Consider the following 12556-nt stretch of genomic DNA (forward strand, 5'->3'; position numbering starts at 1 on the left):
GTGAACTTTTCCCCACGGACTTTCAAGCCTCGTTCCCTCTAGCCTCCTCTTTCCGCTTGCCCGCTGCTATCTCGGGCTATGGAGGTTCAGCTCACCTCGCGTTCCAGCGCTGGTGCGTTGAGTCTGCCGCTGGTGTCCCGAACTTGGGCTCCCACGCTCTCCACGCAGGTACACTGTGAATCACTAGTTCCGGAAGAGTTTCCTCTGCTGTTTCATCCCCTACTCTTCCGTGACCCTGCAGTATCTCCACTTATATTAAACTTTCTCTCCCCCCGGACTAAGTGTGCTCCCTGCCTATTCCGCCATCTTGCCGCTCCCCCGAAATTTACAGTTCTGCCTGCAATGTTGCTGACCCTACTTGGCCGTCCCCTCAGCTGCAGTGGTCACTTTGGAAGTTGGGCTGAGTGAAGGGCTTTTCAGCTTAGAGCCAATAAGATCTGTGGCTCTGACCTGGGCATCCTTCGACTCCAGAGCAGGTCCATTTCCAGTGATCCAACTCTTGGCAGAGCTGCCAGGGCTCTTCACAAGCTGACTTCTGCTGAAGCCCAGGCTTACCACTTTGAAAGCCACTGCAGTGGACTGGCCTGTTGGGTCTCCTTGAGGGCAGATCACTGTACAGATCAGCCATGAATAGGCCTGCCACCCATTGCTTCTGATGCCGAGCTTTCTTTTCCTCCTGGTTTGTGTTAAAGCAGACCAGAGGATGCAAGTCAAGGGAGTGCCCGTGTCCCATCTCTAATCTTCGGTGGCCTGAACTACAAGTCTCTAGTCACAGGCATGTTCTGTAGTAGTTTTTCTAAGGTAGACAATGCCCATGAGGAAAATTATATTCTCACTTTAAAACTTTCTTTCCCTTTGGTCTGAAAGGGAGGATTTTTTCTACTTACTGTATGCTTCGCTGATGGCGAAGTGAATCTAGCTATGAGATTATACTTTAAGTTCTTATTTTGGCTATGCTATTACAGAAAAATGTTAGCCATCTCTTTTATAAGGTCTAAAGATTAAATTGTGCGTCCTACAGATTCCTTCATAATAGAATTAGTTTCCTACCTTGAAGAGAATAGAGAAATGAAAGAACAAGTTGGGCTTAGAATAGAGAAATGAGGGAGCAAGTCCTAGATCGTTTGCTGACAATACAAATATCACATGAATACTTAGCAAACAGCTTCAACCATTAGATAACAACTTAAGAAAACATTTACCAGAAGATCCGATGCCTTCTATAAATTTTAAGAATCATGTATTTGGAAACACCTCTTAAATATCTAACATGGTGTAGTTTGTTTAACCAGTAAACTTAAGCACAACCATATAAAATGTTTTTAGTTTCTTTCTACCAACAAGTTTAAAACATATGATACACAGATTCAGGTCCCACAAATTAAAATGTATCTTTGATTGATTTTAGCAGCTTAAATTTATGGACAATCTTATCTATAAGCCATTTAAAATAAAACTCTTAATAAAATTTCCCCATGTGGACATACAATATATACACACATATGACATAGCATAATAGACCAATATAGCAATTTTAATAATGGCTTTTATAATCTTTAACTCTTTTTGTAGATTGCCAATTGATTTGAATAGCTTTTTGTTTTTAGTAACCTCAGTTTACCATACTTTCTCTCAGTTGGTACTGTTAATACATTATTGGCTTCATCTGTTTACAGAGCCATCCCAAAGTACTGAATACAACAGAAGTGGCTGGAAAAAGTCCATAGGAACCTATAGGAGGACAGCTAAACACAGAACCAACAACGTTTTAGTTTTATGAGCAGCAAATCATATATAACTGTGGATGACAAAAGACTTTAAGTCGCCATGTTTAAAATTATAAACTCATCAACCAACAAGAGGCACTTGCTTACTTCACAGTATTTTTGAAAGCACCTGTAGGATTTTACAAGTATTTAACCCTTTAGGCCTCTGGGGCTTTCTCATTAAGATAACTATCATGTCTAGTAACACAAGATCATTAGACTTTTTAATTCTCAAACATTTGTATTAATAGCATTTTCCATTATAGAATCTTAAAGTTTGGTACCACATCACATCTTGAGAGTCCTTCTAATATAATCCAAATAGCCTGATCAGTTGGTGTCTCTATAAGATGAGAGACATAGGTCCTTCGATTTTTTCAGTTGGGCCCAAACTGGAAAAACCAAAGTCCAGGATTTACTGGAAATTTTAGAGACCAGATTGTTTGAAACTTTGATTTTTTGAATGCCTGTCAAGAATGCCAAGAAGGCTCAAAATCCAAAATATCTGGTTGAAATAAGATTCCTTAAAATCATGACATAACATAGACCAAATTTGATCATTGTTACAAGGTGATTATTCAAATCTTTGAAAATAAGCACATATTTAAATAACCCATAGCTCTAAATAACCCATAGCTCTTAATAAAAATTCAGCTGTTTTGGAACAATTAGAATTTAACAGACATCAAGAGAACATAATAGATTACTTTAACACATTGCTTTAGCAGAGCATCAGAGTTTAATTCTATGTCAAAGAGAAATTGAGCTTCCTGTGATCTTTTGCTGTGAGGTTTCCTTCCTTTACCTTCTTTCATATTGGTGACCATGTTTCTGTGTTTCTGTGTGTAACACATCTTTAAGCATCTTTTGCAGGGCAGGATGAGTGGCAACAAATTCTTTCAGTTTCTGCTTGCTATGAAAAGTCTTAATTTCACCTTCATTCACAAATGAGAGCTTTGCAGGATATAGTATTCTGGGCTGGCAGTTTTTCTCTCTTAGTACCTGGGCTATGTCTCGCCATTCCCTTCTAGCTTGTAGGGTTTCTGATGAGAAGTCTGCTGTGAGTCTAATTGGAGATCCTCTAAGAGTAATCTGACGTTTCTCTCTTGCACCTTTTAGGATCTTTTCTTTATGTTTCACTGTGGTGAGTTTGATTACAACATGTCGTGGTGAGGATCTCTTTTGGTCATGTTTATTAGGGGTTCTGTAAGCTTCCTGTACTAAGATGCCTCTGTCCTTCTCCAAACCTGGGAAATTTTCTGCTAGTATCTCACTGAAAATGCCTTCTAATCCTTTCTCCCTCTCCATGCCTTCAGGAACTCCTAGAACCCGAATGTTGGGTTTTTTAATAGTATCCTGTAGATTCCCGACAATATTTTTTAGATTTCTAATTTCCTCTTCTTTTCTTTGGTTTGCCTGTTTCCTTTCCTGTTCTCTGTCTTCTAAGTCTGATATTCTCTCTTCTGCTTCGCCCATTCTGTTTTTAAGGCTCTCTAATGTGTTTGTCATTTGATCTATTGAACTCTTCATTTCATTATGATTTCTCATCACTACCAGAGTTTCTTGTTCCACTAGTTGTTTCATTTCATTTTGATTCCTCCTTAATATTTCATTTTCATGAGAGAGATTTTCTATCTTGTCCATGAAGGATTTCTGTAGTTCAAGAATTTGTTTTTGAGAACTTCTTAATGTTCTTATCAATTTTTTGAGATCCGCTTCTTGCATTTCTTCGATCTCATCATCTTCATAATCTTGCATTGGGGTGTCTTTTTCATTTGGGGGCGTCATAGTGTCTTCCTTGTTCTTGTTACCTCGGTTTTTGCGTTTGTGTTTGGCATGTTGGAGATATTTGGTTTCTTCATTGTGGTGTTTTTTCTTGTTACACTATGGCTCTATATTAAGTGGACTGTCTGCTTTCGATGGAGCCTTAGAAGCTTGAGATGAGTGTGGACTGAGAGCTGTGTTTGGTTCCTCAGGGTTGAGGGTGTGTCAAAGATGACACTCCCAGGTTAGGTGTGGTAAATCTCTCTTTCTTTCTTTCTTTTTTTGATTCAAAAGGGAAGTAATTCCGCACAGCTGAGCAGAATTGGAGGTAGTTAGCAGGCAAATGATATACCCACAGGAGGCAGAGATTGGAAGCTCTTTCCCAAGGACCACACAGGGAATCTGTGCTGCCCTCAGTGTGGGCTCCAATTCTCCTGCAGTCTCCCACTGGGTTGCCAAGTTAGATGCTAATCTCCTGTTATTTCGCCCCTCCCCCCAGAGTCAGGTTTTTCTGCTAGGCTCAGGGCCGGTGCAGACCTGAGGTCATCCTGCTTATGACGTATGTCAAAATGGCGCCTGCTCTTTGTCTTGCTCGCCTTTGAGAGGTGAGCGGAGAGAGAGAAACTTGTGTCCGTATCAGTCACTTTTTTTTTGCTCTCTCTCTTCTAGTTAGCCTGGTGAACTTTTCCCCACGGAGTTTCAAGCCTTGTTCCCTCTAGTCTCCTCTTTCAGCTTGCCCGCTGGTGTCTCGGGCTATTGATGTTCGGCTCACCTCGCGTTCCAGCGCTGGTGCGTTGAGTCTGCCGCTGGTGTCCCGAACTTGGGCTCCCACGCTCTCCACGCAGGTCCACTGTGAATCACTAGTTCCAGAAGAGTTTCCTCTGCTGTTTCTTCCCCTACTCTTCCTTGACCCTGCAGTATCTCCACTTTTATTAAAGTGTCTCTCCCCCGGACTAATAGTGTGCTACCTTCCTATTCCGCCATCTTGCCGCTCTCCCCAATTCTATGTTTAATTTTTGAGGAAACCATTTCTTTCACAATGCTAAATTATATATTTGTCATAGTTTTAATTTAGAATTTAATTAAAATATTCTACTTTTATTTCTTTAAAATAATACTTAAATTTTACTCATTGTATTTCTAACATAGATACTAATTTACATGTATCTTCAAATTTCAAAGATATTATGCTCTGCTCTTTTACTGGAAAATTTAACATATTCTATATAAATATTATAGTTTAATTGCTATTTATTTAATTGCTATTATTATTTAATTGCTATTTATTTTATAGTATAAAATCTGCAATTAAGGAAAATATAATTCAATTCAAATTCTTAATGAATATCATAAGTTTATAAGCCTATAAAACTGTATAATGATAATTCTGATGATTCATTTTCATTGGTTGATATTAAAAATCTATTATTTTATCTGTTTGTAAATTAATTAGATGCTATTTTTCCCAAGCTACTATGACCAGTAATATTTAAATAATTAGATATACTTATGGTAAATCTGCTTAACAAAGATATCTCTACCAATTTAATAAATGCCATCCATATTATACTTGTAATTCCAAAAGTGAAATAGAATATTTTCTAAATAGATTTTAATTATCAATTTTCTTTCTAAGGAACTATCATGGACCAGTCATTACACCATGAGAAAAGCAGCATGCAGTATGTAATTCCCATCAAATTGTTAGATAAATGTTTAAAATAAAGTTTGACAAAACACTGCATTTGCATCAAAACGGATACCCAAAGGCTTCTCTTTTTTTCTGTTTCCTTTTTCTAAATTTTAATTTCCATATACAAGAGAGAACATGTGGTATTTGCCTTTCTGCTTCTGTATCATTTCATTCAACATGATGCCCTCCACTTCCAGCCATTTTGCTGCAGATATTTATTTAATCACTCAATAATATCCCAGTTACATAATATCACATTTTCTGTACACATTCATCTGATGATAGACACTTTGGTTGATTCCATATTTTGACTGTTGTGAACAGTAGTGCTATAAACATGGTGAAGCAGGTATCTCTTTGATAAAATTAGTTCATGTCTTTGAGGTTTATACCCAGGAGTGGTATCCCTGTATCATATGACAGGTCTATTTCTAGTTCCTTAAAAAAAATCTCATTACTGTTACCCACAGTGGCTGACTAATTTATGAAAGACATCAATTTCTTGTGGCACCCAATATATACTGCACTGTGCTGCTTCATCCTAAAGGAAATCAAATGTGATTGTTTGATTATGATAGTCAAGGCATTTGTAATACTGTTCTGCACTGGAAATGCATTTCACTTATACCAGCATCTGAAATATCATATAGTTATCAATAACATATACAAAATGCATGCCACAGTGTGAAAAAATAACTTAGTTTTCTCTCTCTTTACAAAAGACAAACAAGCAAACAAACCCTCGAGAGTCTTCCAAATGTTACAGGAAGTTTGTAGGTTAAGTAAATTTTGGCAAAACTAATGATTTTTCATATTACTCATCAAGACTCATTTATTGGTTCAAAATAGCAACACTTCCTTCCCTTATTTATTCCATTTTCTTTCCCAAAGCCAGTGTTTAAATATACAACTTCTAATACTAGAAGACAATAAGGTTGATTTGCCCCATGCCCAAATGAGTTCATTATTGTGAGTTAAACATCTTTTAGGTCAGCAGAATATAAAAATCTGTGATTATTTGTAAAAATAATTCTCCTTTTGAGCAAATAAATGTTAATTAATATACAAACTTGCAAGTAGGAAGAAAAGAAAAAATGTAACATGCAGAAATTACCCCAAACTTGAGTACCAATTAACTGAGAAAGTTTTAATGCTGGAAATATTATTTTATGGGTTTTATTCTATGGGTTATGCTGCTTCAAAGACAAAAACCACTAACACTTGGTTTTGTACCCAAATTCCATTTACATATGCAACTAATTTATTTCTCTCACCAGATGTATTTATTGAAAACTATGTTGGATTCCTTCTATGAGCAAAGCACACCATATACAGAAGTAAATACTACTGGCAAACTCCTTATCATCATAGAAAGTAAAGTCTCCTAGTAGTGGATAGAGGAAATAAATAATACAAATTTAATCAAGAATAATGGGGGAGAAACTAGAAGATGGCAGCATAGGGAGGGAGCTTACTGCTATAGTCTAGGGGAAGATAGTTTAAAAAAAAGTGGAGAGAGCACAGTCTCAGGGAAGAATTATGGAGAAAGCTATAGATGAAACCCCACACAACTTATAGGGATATTGTGGACCTATATGGACAGTACGGATGTGCACAATTTATGACCCCAGCAGCTGAGAGCCTCAGCACCAGCTTTGGAGTGAGGTGAGACCAGCCTGCAGGAGCCCAAGCCACTGGCAATAAAGCTATTAGAAGATCCTGGTGGAAGTCCAGCTTGGAGTCCTGTAGGGGACAGTGTACATGCCAATCTAGAGGGGAAAAAAATGGGAACATTTTTCTCTCTCCCCAACCACCTGGAACCAGCATCCTGTAACCTGATGAGAGAGGGCAGGCGCCATTTTGGACATAAGTGACAGCTATGCCAGTTTGTGTTCATGTGCCGAGCAATTAGCAGAGAGGAGACGCCTGAGTCTGGCTGGGAGAATTGACGGGGGGCTGGGTGCTCTGGACTGTGGGAGCCTGGTGTGCCAGAACTGTGAAAACAATGTGGCTATGTGGGAGGGCACAGGGTGTGGCTGGAACTTTGGCCAATCACTGTGGGAGGTTCCACATGTTCAGGGCTCCCTGATTCCCTAGTGAGGGTCATTTCTGCAGGATCCATGTTCACACCGAGGATTGCACAGATCTTTTGTGTGGTTCATGTGGCAGCATAGATGAAAATTGTACCCACTGGGGCTAGCGCTCAGGCATTGCTCTCCTTGGAGGAGTGGAAGTGAGTGTAATACTACACCAACAGAGCTGAACAAACGTCCTTCTGATTAAAAACAAACAAACAAACAAACAAACAAAACCAAGAGATTTTCCACACCCAACTTAGGTGTCACCTTAGACACTTCCCTTACACTAGTACACAGAACAGAGATTCTCTGATCACACCCAGAACACACCTCTGAGTATTCACTGAAAGAGCAGACACTCCACGAAGCCAGAGAGGCATAATTCAAAGATAAAAGCCATCACAGGGGAAAACAGCAAAACCAACACGTATCACCACAAATACCTAATGATAAATACAGCAATTCAAGAAACAAGAATAATGAAGACAATTCGATGCCCCCAAAAGAACACAACACTTCAATACTACAATGTGAAGATGAAGATTTTGACAAAATGTCAGAGGTAGAATTCAAAACATTGATCATAGGATTACTCAGAAGTTATCAAAAGCAAATTCATGAACTAAAGAAATCTGTACAGGATGAGTGAAAATTGTTCCCACAAAATTGAGATTTTAAAAAGAAATCAAAATGAAATATTGGAAATGAAGGATTCAATAGAATAAATAAAAATATAATGCAAAGCTTTAAGAACAGACTCAATGAGGCAGAAGAAAGAATATCTGAGTTAGAGGAGAAATCCCTGGACATTTTAAAGTCAGACCAAAAAAAAAAAAGCAGAAATAAGAAAACAAAAAACAAATGTTGGAGATTTTTGGGGTACTATCAAATATCCCAACATATGGGTCTTAGGAGTTCCTGAAGGTGTGGAAAGAGACAATAGGTTAGAAGGCATTTGTAGTGAAATAATTATAGAAAACTTCCCTAATTTGGAAAAAGGGATGTAAAACTATTGGAAGCACATAAAACTCCTAATAGACATGAACAGAAAAAGACCTTAACCATGATAAATTGTAACAAACTCTCCACAGTAAAACATAAAGAAAAGATTCTTTTTTTTTTTTTTTGACAGGCAGAGTTAGAGAGAGAGAGAGAGAAAGAAAGGTCTTCCTTTTCCATTGGTTCACCCCCCAAATGGCTGCTACAGCTGGCACGCTGCGCTGATCTGAAGCCAGGAGCCAGGCGCTTCCTCCTGGTCTCCCATGTGGGTGCAGGGCCCAAGGACCTGGGCAATCCTCCACTGCCTTCCTGGGCCACAGAAGAGAGCTGGACTGGAAGAGGAACAACCGGGACATAATCTGGCACCCCAACTGGGACTAGAACCCGGGGGTGCCGGCACTGCAGTTGGAGGATTAGCCTATTGAGCCGCAGCGCCAGCCAAGAAAAGTTTCTAAAATGTGCACAAAGATTCTAAAATGTGCACCAGATTACTATCAGAAGATCTCCAATTAGATTCACAGCTGACTTATCATCAGAAACCCTATAGGATAGGAGCAAACGGCAAGATACATTCCGAGTCTTCAGAGAAAAAAAGTCAACCCACAGTACTGCACCCTGCAGAACTTTCATTTATGAATGAAGGTGAAATAAAGACCTTCCATCCTCCTACCCCTGAGGGCCACTGCAGCTGCACCGTGCTCGCACGGAGCTTCGGGCTCCTGCCAAGCTAGCGCCGCCGTTGTTATTTCCTTCCAGCCGCCATCATGATTATCTACCAGAACCTCATCAGCCACAGTGAGATATTCTCCGACATTTACAAGATCCGGGAGATCGCGGGCAGACTGTGCCTGGAGGTAGAGGGGAAGACGGTCAGTAGGACAGAGGGTACATTGATGATTCGTTCATCGGTGGAAATGCCTCCGCTGAAGGCCCAGAGGGCGAAGGTACCAAAAGCACAGTGATCACTGGTGTTGATATTGCCATGAACCATCACCTGCAGGAAACCAGCTTCACAAAAGAAGCCTACAAGAAGTACATCAAAGATTACATGAAATCAATCAAAGGCAAACTTGAAGAACAGAGACCAGAAAGAGTAAAACCTTTTATGACAGGGGCTGCAGAACAAATCAAGCACATCCTTGATAATTTCAAAAACTACTAGTTCTATATTGGTGAAAACATGAATCCAGATGGCATGGTTGCTCTGCTGGACTACCGTGAGAATGGTGTGACCCCATTTATGATTTTCTTTAAGGATGGTTTAGAGATGGAAAAATGTTAACAAAGTTGGCAATTTGGATCTATCACTGCTCATCATAACTGGCTGCTGCTTGTCATCCACACAACACCAGGATTTACAGGAAGTGGGACTGATGTTATCTTGAGCTCCTCACTTATTTTGATCATGATTTACTTGGAGTGGAGGCATTGTTTTTAAGGCAAAAAAACATTGTCATGTAGGTTGTCTAAAAATAAAATGCATTTAAACTCATTTGAGAGAATGCCTATTAGTTTAATGTACATTTAAGCTAAATCCATCCTGTAGTGTGTTCCTGGAGAAGCTAAAGCCTGGTTTGTAGACAACTACTAGAAAGTATAAGACTGTCTTCAGATAACTTCTACAGTGAAAACTGCTGGGACTGGAATATAAAAACTGAGAATCTAAAGTTAAATTCTGAATTACAGTAAAGGGAAAAACCATGCTCATAGCAGTGCAAACATTTAAAGTGGAGCCTTAACACATTTCATCACCTACAACGGAAGTAGCTAACTCTGGAAGAGATTACCAAAAGAATAAAAATAGACTGATTGAGTTGAAAAAAAAAAAAGAAAGAAATTGAAATAACTTGTCACCACTCATCCAGCCTGACAAAAGATTCTTAAGGATGTGCTACACATAGAAACACAGAAACACAGTCATCACTATGAAAAAAAAATGAAGACAGAAAATCTCCCAGTAAAACTACAAATGAAACTTAAAATAAACAATAGGAATATTTATGGAAAATGGCAGGGCCAAGTCATTACTTAACAATAGTCACCTTGAATGCAAATGGCCTCAACTCTCTAGTTAAAAGATACAGACTGGCTGAATGGATTAAAAAGAAAAACTCATCTATTTCCTATCTTCAAGAAACACATCACACCACCAAAGATACTCACAGACTGAAAGTGAAAGCATGGAAATAGATATTCCATGCTAATAGAAACCAAAAGAAGAGCTGATGTAGCCCTCCTAATAACAGACAAGATAGACTTTACCACAAAAACTATTTTAAAAAATACAAAGAAGGGCATTATGTAATGATTAAGGGATCAATTCAACAGGAAGATACAACTATTTTAAATGTATATTAACTTAATTACAAGGCACCAGGCTATTTGAAAGAAATGTTAAGGGATCTAAAAGGAGACATAGACTCCCATACAATAGTAATTAGGGACTTCAATACCCCACTTTCAACAATGGACAGATCAGACAGAAAATCAACAAGGAAACAATAGTTAATCAACACTTTGCAGCAAATGAACCTAACAGATATCTACAGAACATTTCATCCTACAGCTGCAGAATATATATTCTTCTCATCAGTGCATGGACTTTCTCTAGGATAGACCACAGGCCAGGCTATAAAGCAAGTCTCAGAATATTCAAAAAATCAAAATCATACCTTGCATATTTTCTGGTTACAATGAAATGAAGCTGGAAATCAAAAACTCAAGAATCTCTAGAACATATACAAACACATGGAAAGTGAACAACATGCTCCTGAATGAACAGTGGATCACAGAAGAAATCAAAAGAAAAATCAAAAAAGAATGGTCCTACTTCTCAATACTGTTACACTGGAGGACTGCAGAATAATTTTCCAACACATGAATTTACAGGGACATATTCAAATCTAGTAGCCAGACCCTGTTACATGGATAGGTGATAAATAGTCATTAATTTTATAGTCATGGAGCCCAACTAAGTCAATAACAAAGGAAGGGGTAAAACTGCTTGTTACAGAAATTTATAAAAATTTTTCATTTAAATATTGTGTATCTACAAATACACATACAAGGAACATTATCCTTTCCTTATTAAATTATTGGATCCCTCAGAGGAAGACACATTTTAATATAGGATTGTCTTTATAGTTGTTAAGCATAGTAAAAGGGAGATCTTTCACTGGATATTTGTTTGGACATCACAATATTGTATCATGCAGAATAATGTCTTCACCATAAACAAATATTAAATATTTGAGGACATAGATATATTTACCATGATTAAGAATTACACAACATATACATGTATCAAAACGTTACAATATTTACTAGAACTACACAAAAAATTTTAAATGCCTTTAAAGAAATTTTAGAGGACCAGCTGTGTGGCGTAGTAGGCTAGATCTCTGCCTGCGGTGCCAGTATCCCATATGGGTGCTGGTTTGTGTCCCGTCTCCTCTTCTTCTAATCAAGCTCTCTGCTATGGCTTGGGAGGGCAGTGGAAGATGGCCCAGGTGCTTGGGCCCCGGTGCCCACTTAGGGTCCCTGAGGAAACTCCTCACTCATAGCTTCAGATCAGTCCAGCTCCAGCCATTGCAGCTATTTGAGGAATGACTCAGCAATTGAAATATCTTTCTCTGTCTGTCTGTTTATAACTCTACCTCTCAAATAAATAAATAAAATCTTTTAAAAATTTAGATAAAAATTTTTAAACATAATTAAAATAAAAAATAAGCAACTGTTGTTCCCCTAAATAATAATGAGTTAATCATCAACTTTAACTTGTCAAACTTATAGGAGAAAAGTATCTTGGTTGTCTTTATTCTCTTTATTTGTATTTTTAAATTAGCCTGCTAAATCACTTATAACTTGCATTATCCATCTTCTTTTCTAAGATTTTAAAAGATAAGATAAAACCACAGACTTGATTTCTTACTTTTTTACAACTAATAATTATACATATTTTGGTTAAAGTGTGACATTTATATATATATATATATTTACACACACACAATGTGTACTATTCTATTAGGATAATAAACATTTCCTCTTCTTGACATTACTTTTTGTTTGGAGGCTTGGAGATCCTTTCCTCTATTTACTCATGAAATATTTACTAGGTTGTTGTGAACTACAGCCACCCAACTATGCTGTGTAACAAAGGGAACTTATTCCTTTGATCTAATTCTGATTTGGTGCAAGTTATCCAAACTCCCTGTATCCCCCTTTATCTGCATCCTCACCAACATTCATTATGTTCT

The 12556-nt window shown here is 38.0% G+C and overlaps 1 pseudogene; it reads left to right on the plus strand.

Annotated features, from left to right (window-relative positions):
• The first annotated feature begins 9064 nt into the window (after positions 1 to 9064).
• LOC133756991 (translationally-controlled tumor protein-like) lies at positions 9065 to 9963 on the plus strand (annotated as a pseudogene).
• Positions 9964 to 12556: the final 2593 nt, after the last annotated feature.

The sequence above is a fragment of the Lepus europaeus genome, chromosome 3 (genome assembly GCF_033115175.1).
Source record: "Lepus europaeus isolate LE1 chromosome 3, mLepTim1.pri, whole genome shotgun sequence".
Classification (NCBI taxonomy): Eukaryota; Metazoa; Chordata; class Mammalia; order Lagomorpha; family Leporidae; genus Lepus; species Lepus europaeus.